The following is a 7,279-nucleotide window of genomic DNA, read 5'->3' as shown; positions in this document are numbered from 1 at the left end:
GCAGAATCCCAAGTTTGAATCAGAGCGGCGGGAAAAACTATTTCAACTTCGAATCCAAATTTCTTAGAAATAAATGCATCTTTCGCTGCCGGCCAAGTGGCAACAAAGCCATGTAATGCCGAACTATCGGATTTTGCTATAAAAAAAATATTAATAGAGCTCTCCTCAGTGTCCCTTTAATGAAGTGAATATGAAAGCAAACACTGCCATTCCAAACTACCATCAGGTGTATTTTCATCTTTTCTGTTCTCGGTTTGGGTCAAATGTAGCGTGGTGCATGACCGTGAAAACTACCCAGCATCTCCTTTTCAGTTTTCAACTATTGATTATAATGTTACATCCCTTTATCTAGGAACATAGCCAACCAAACGAGCTCGTATAGCAAAGTTGACGACTCCTGCCGCGTACGCCGCCGGTGGGCTAGCTGACGGCGGAAAGAATGCGTGACGCGCGGTCACATTAGGCCAGCGCAGTTTCCCAAGTTGGGTTGCCGGCGGCCCGCAGAGCTAGTGCCCGTTTCCGCCGCTGTCACTGCTGTAAGAATGAGCCTGAATGAGAATAAATAAACATGCCATTTTTGGGCTCCATCTCTGTGGGTAGTAAAAAATTTACTCCCTTTTCACTCCAAAATAACTCCCTTTATACTCTAAAATAACTCCCTTATATAAGGGAGTAAATAAAAAACACCATACGTATGGAGTAAAAAAACCTTTTGGGTGTGCGTTATAGGACAAGCCATTTACTCCTTTTTGGGTGTTTTTTTTTGCTAACAGTGTGGCCCGAAAGACGCGGGTTCGATCCCGGCCGTGGCGGCCTGAATTTTGATGGAGGCGAAATTCTAGAGGCCCGTGTACTGTGCGATGTCAGTGCACGTTAAAGGACCCCAGGTGGTCGAAATTTCCGGAGCCCTTCACTACGGCGTCCCTCATAGCCTGAGTCGCTTTGGGACGTTAGACCATTATAAACCAAACCAACCCAATTGGGGGTTTAAATGGTTAGCGTCGGCCTTCAAAATGTGTTAAATGGCCTATTTTACAACCTACACTCAATAATTCCCTTCCTTATAACTCCTATCTTTAAATGCTATTTCTTGGTCTCAATGTGCCCCAAATTCCCAATGGAGTAAAAAAACACCATTTTGTGCAATACACCTCGCACCTACCGTCTAGTCTGCTTCCGGTCGGTCGTCTGATAATGGCGGTGACTACCCCATGGTTACCATCGTCGCTGTATCTCTGCGTGCTCAGTTCTGCTCCTTCACGGAGGACTGCCGCGGTACAAGAAACAGGCTTGTCGCCGATTTCTGCTACAGTAAGCTACATAACTGAACTGCTCTTAAGCCTCCAGCGCTACCATTACTGACCTTTGTTAGTGTTGCCACCCCGTTAGAGCCTCCACTTAGGCCTAATTCTCACAGCATTTTTTCAGTGTGGTTCTCGCGGTGTGTTGCAACAGATTATTGTGTGTTGCATGAAAACGGAACTGTGATAGAACATATATATATAGTTTCAATGCCGAGCTCTTGATTGAGCTGATGAGGCTACATTTTTCCTTTGTCATATTGAAAAGCCAGCCTTAAAGGCCTACTTGACCGAAAGTTTACTTCGGCTAATTTTGTGCTGGATATAGTGCGCATGTTATGAACAATATTCATATTGAATATTAGGGCTGTGAAGCGTCTAGAATTTTAGTTAGAAGCGTTCAAAAACCTCTGTAGCAGACGACGCAGTCCCCTAGCGGTGTGCTGGACAAGTAACAAACCTGACCGGAAATGACGCACAATTGAGACACCGGCATCGCCGGCTCGCCAGTTTCAGGCGTTCTGAAGTGAGTGCGCGCCCCTTGTAAGCTCCTTCTGGCGCGTTTCTGGCTGCTTTCACCGCGAAGCTCGATGGTCTCCGAGAAAAATTAACTGCTGGCATCATGTCGACGAAGTGCGTGGCCGCGGAAAGGAATACGAAGAATGCAGAAAGCACCATGTATATACCTCTCGGCCACTGCCCTTCGCCCCCGATCTCGAAAGCTGGTGTAAGCTGTCTGCAGCTCAGGTTTTAACGTGAATTCCCCTCTCCTCTTCAAAAAAAAAAAAAAAATAATGGTGGGTGACTGACGCTTCTGCCTCGCGCTAACCCCTTTTGTGGGTCGGGCTTTGTCAAGAGACCTGTCCCGGTCTACATCATGCAACAGAGCACGTACGTGTTTCTGGCCCGATCGGCAAAGCATGCCACGAACCAAGAGGGTTATAATTCGGAGAACGCTTCGGGGCGTTTCTAATCGGGAGAATAAAGAGGACGGGGGACCGCTCGCACAAGATAGCTTAGCCGGTTCAGAAGCTAAAGTGGACGGCTTTGCTCATCGAGCAACGACCTTTTGACGGCACGTTGTTTACACCGTCTGAAAAGGAATCCAGATATGCACGCGTTTATTGCAGGTACAACTCTGCCCAATGCGCAATAGTGCCGTCGTGCATTGCTGCACTACGCCAGGATTCTCAGGCCGGGCTGAGAATCCTGGAAGGCCACATGAGCGTTACTGAAAACGTCGAATTTCTTACTGCCTCACGCCATTCATACTTGAGGTCGATTACAGGAAGCTAAGTCAGCGTTATCATTCAAGGCGCGTCTGCAAGACCTCATTGAACTGAACGCATGTTATTTGAATGATAATATTTTCAAAGGAAGACAACACGTTTTTGATTACATGTTCTGCATTATTACTCAGTCGATACAGACACACTGCCTACGGTAATTTGCGCGGTGGGCGTATACGGTCGACTGGGGTCCGGCAACCACATCGTTCTGCCCAGCTGTGTGGTTTGAAAAGATTAGAAAAACTTTTCCGCCCCTGCAGTACACGGGCTTTAAGTGGTTCTAGGCAAATACAGTAATGAACGCAGCGCATAAGTTTTTGTTCATTTGAATCGGCATGTATTTCGCAACGCGCATTGGCTTGCCCGACCGAGGCGCGCAAAGATGAACCAGCCCACCATCGGCACTGCATTGATGCCACGGTCCTCGAAGATAAAAATGTATATTTATTTTGCAGCACAAATTTTGCTTCTGGCATATTCTTTGGCTTAACGCAGCGCTTAATTTTCTTGAGCTCCCTTTTTAGACGTCCAGCTGTTTTTATTTATTTATTTCGCGTTCACAGCACCTGTTCCAAATTTCTATGCACCGGCAGGAATACCTTTCGACGGAGGAGAAAAATGAGAAGGAAAAGGAGAAGGCAGGTTATTTTTTTTTTTTATCAAGACAACAACCATATTGCACCCACAGCAGAGCACACATGTGCTGTTGACACGCGCGTGCCCGCTCAAAAAAGCTGAATTGATAATACAAGCACTTCTACTTGGTATCCATTTGAATATGCTTCTTTCGTCCGCTATGTCCGAACTTTGCACAAGCTGTAATCGAATACTGCCAGGCAAAAAACATCGACTAGCATTGCAGCGCGATCATATTCGCTGGGGTTTAGCCGGGAGTTTTCTGGTCTACTACAGCAAATAAAACACGTTTAAAACTTTTTCTATGGCGTTTCATCCGTTTTAAGATGTGTGTTGTCACATATAACCAGTATTTATCGCACAAAGTGCTGCACGCGCTACCGGTACCAGCGCTTTGCTCGAGCCGCAACGAGCAGACGCTCCGAACCTGTCCGAACTCTATTCTCAAACGTGCGTCACTTCCGGCGGGCGGTAATGGCGCCTGTTTTTCCAGTTTCGGTATTGAAAACTCCGATCTTTGCGCGCTTCTGGCACCGTAACTGCTTGAGACTGGAGCGTAATGTTTTGTGGGTAGCATAATAGGGGGGTGTACTATGAAAAAACAACCTTTTTGCGGTTTGAAAAATTTCGGTCAAGTAGGCCTTTAAAGAAGTGAATATGGAAACAAACACTGCCATACGAAAATATCTTCAGGGATGTTCTCATTTTCAACTTATTCTGCCCTGGTTTTTAGTCAAATATAGCGCGATGCATGACCATAAAAACTACTCCGAGACTCCTTTTCAGTTTTCAACAATCGATTCTAATGTTACATCGTTTTATCTACAATCATAGCCAACCAAACGAGCTCGTAAGTACAAGCAGACGACAAAAAGCCGTGCTGAGCTTGCAGACGGCGAAAAGAACGCGTGATGCGGGCCCACATTAGGGCAGCGCAGTCTTCCAAGTTGGGTTGCCGGCGGCCCTCGCAGCAACTGCCCGTTTCTGCCGCTAGCACTGCTGTAAGAATTAGTCTGAATGAGGATTAATAAACAAGTAAACATGACGCCATTTCTGAGGGTAGTAAAAAATCTACTCCCTCGTACTCCTAAATACCTCCCTTGTATAAGGGAGTAAATAAAATGCTCCATTTAAATGGAGTAAATAAAACCTCCTTTGGGTATGCGCATAAAGTCAACATACTGGGTATGGGCTAGAGCAGGGGTTCTCAATAAGTTCCAGGGACCCCCCCCCGCTTTCACTTACCAGCAATGTTGTCGAGTGCATTTTTGCAAAGAGAGAGTTGCAAAAGTTAAATGTTTATTGCACAGATTAATACAAATACTAATGTGATGGGTGGTACTGCTTCCCTTTTAAGAGCAAGTCAAAGCGTGGTCTCATATCAGCTGCCGGGTCAGAGCCGGTGAGGGTTCTCGCGGAACACAAGAAGACAGCCCGCGGAACCCCTGTGTTCCGCGGAACCCAGTTTGAGAACCGCTGGGCTAGAGGACAAGTCATTTACTTCCATTCGGGCGGCCCCGCCGCGGTGGCTCAGTGGTTACGGCGCTCGACTGCTGACCCGAAAGACGCGGGTTCGATCCCGGCCGCGGCGGCTGAATTTCTTGAAGGCAGATCAGACGCACATCTTGTGGGACTGCATCAGAAATCCAAAGGAAGCAAGATCAGGAACAATCCCGCCGCGGCTGGAGGCAGCAGCGAAGAGCAACGACCATGACCAACAGCTATGGGCCGTCCAGCAGGTCCTCGGGGCGCTCGAAAGGCAGGGACCCAGCGAGCCGGCAACGGCGAGCGGAGACCCGCGCCGAGTAACGGCAGCCTCGTAGACGACGTAGACCCTCGTCGGGGCGCTCGAGAGCCCAACTGCAGGCACAAATAAAGTTTACTCCAATCCAATAGAGGCCCGTGTGCTGTGCGATGCCAGTGCACGTTAAAGAACCCCAGGTGGTCGAAATTTCCGGAGCCTTTCACTACGGCGTCTCTCATAGCCTCAGTCGCTTTAGGACGTTAAACCCCAATAAACCAAACTAAACCAATCCATTCGGGCGTTTTTTTTTTTTTTTGTTAAGAGTGTAGTATATTACCGCGAATCTTTGTAGTGATTGTTCATTTTTCAAAGCTGCCGGCACGTGGCTTTGTTTATGATGCAAGACGCGACCAGATTTATCTCGATTGCTCGCATTCAGACGGAGCCGGTTGTTCCAGAATGTTCTATTAACTTTGTACGATTTATCTCGAAAGTTCGCAATCAGCTTTAAACTGAGCACGGCCGAGAGCGGCGGGCATTCGGTTCGACGACCGCCGAGCATTCTAGTTGCTACGTCGCCGCCGACTCATTCAGTTGTTTGCGGGCGCAAGTCAGGCCAAATAAATAGTATTGCTTAGAAACCATTTTCGCTGTCTTCCCATTCTCTCCAAACTGCAGTGACCACTACGTGACAATACAACACCGGTCCGGCATCCTCTGCTGCGTTGCAGTGAAGCACGTCTTCCCCACTGCACGCGCTCTTCCGCGGTCCGCGAGCCGTATCGTGGCTGCTCTTTGTTCAGGGCGTGAGGGTAATTGCTGCTCTCCAACTTAACCCTGCTTCAGTAGCTCCATTTTGGATACATCTGCAAAATAAGGTTTATGGGGGTTTAAAGTCCTAAAGAGACTGAGGCTATGAGGGACACCGTAGTGAAGGGCTCCGGAAATTTCAACCACTAGGGTTCTTTAACATGTACCGACATCGCACAGTACATGGGCCTCTAGACTTTGTCCGCATCGAAATGAGACCGCCGTGGCTGGGATTGAACCTACGTCGCAAAGTAAGGATGTATCTGCAAGAGGCACTGGTTGTTTCCAGGTTAAATGAAGCATGAGACATGCTATCCAGTTTTCCTTGGAAGCAACTGGTCTGTGCATATGCATAGCTTTCTCTTGTCAGAATAAGCTTGAGGAAAATGTTGGCATGGCTGAGGGCGATGCAGCTTTCAAATCGCGAAAATCCCGAAAAGTTCAAATTTAAAAACACCAGATTTCATATCATTTTCTCCAAAAACAGCCCACAAGTGATTTCAATAAATGGTTTTTGTGACCGTACGTAGCAAAAAACTGGCTCAGATCTCCATGAAAATACCAGTTTTTCAAGTGTTTTTTTGACCCAACTGCCTCGCTTGCAGAGAGCATAGCATGGCAATGGCTTCATGAATTTTCATGCAGTCGCTAGTTGCACTGTTCGTTGATAAATTCTTTATGTAGTGACATTCCTATATTTCTGAATTACATTCTCATTTTCTCACTCATTATGCAAGCATGGGTATAATTGTAGAAAACACTCAGGTCGATAAAAAATATTTGGTGAATGCCACTGCATGAATCATTCCTTTGGCTAGAATTTAAGAGAGACTCTAGGCTCCTACCACATTTTGTTGTCACGCCAGGCTCTCTGCAAGCTTGGTATAACAATGCAAGCCCAAAAATAAAAAATTTCACCTCCGAAAGCCGCATCCCCCCTTAAGGCACAAAAACTTTGTTGCTTGGACAACGGTACGGCAAGAAGTGGGTCTTTGTTGCAATGGTCTCGCACATTCCCTGCAAATATGAAATCCAGTTGTCTGGCTTGCTCGTCAATAATGGTATGGTATGTGACATAACACCTTCCTATATGTAAAAAAGACTCACTAGAGATGCTGGCCTTGGCAAAAACACCAGCTACACCAAGCTGCAGGAAAAAGTAAGAGATTAAGATTTCAAAGATTGCGCTTTGTGCTAACGAACCTTCCACCGAGATGCACGGGTCTATATGTAGTCCAAAGGTAACTCGAGGCATAGCCTTGAGTGCTTCTTTGCCTGGTGCTCATTTGCATCCTGAATACTTAGAATGTTATGATATTTGACAGTAAAAGAAAATCGTTAGGAGCAATATGTTGCAATTATTAATTTGTTGGAGCTTATGGCAGTCCACATACAAAAATATTGGTATTTAGCAGACCGATTAGTACTAATTCCACAGTGCAAACATCCTGCTAAAGTGGCACTGGCACCTGAGAAGTAACAGCACCATGAAAGGTTAC

The sequence above is a fragment of the Amblyomma mixtum genome, chromosome 3 (genome assembly GCF_055824585.1).
Source record: "Amblyomma mixtum isolate Tamu chromosome 3, ASM5582458v1, whole genome shotgun sequence".
NCBI lineage: Eukaryota > Metazoa > Arthropoda > Arachnida > Ixodida > Ixodidae > Amblyomma > Amblyomma mixtum.
This window is presented reverse-complemented; position numbering follows the sequence as displayed.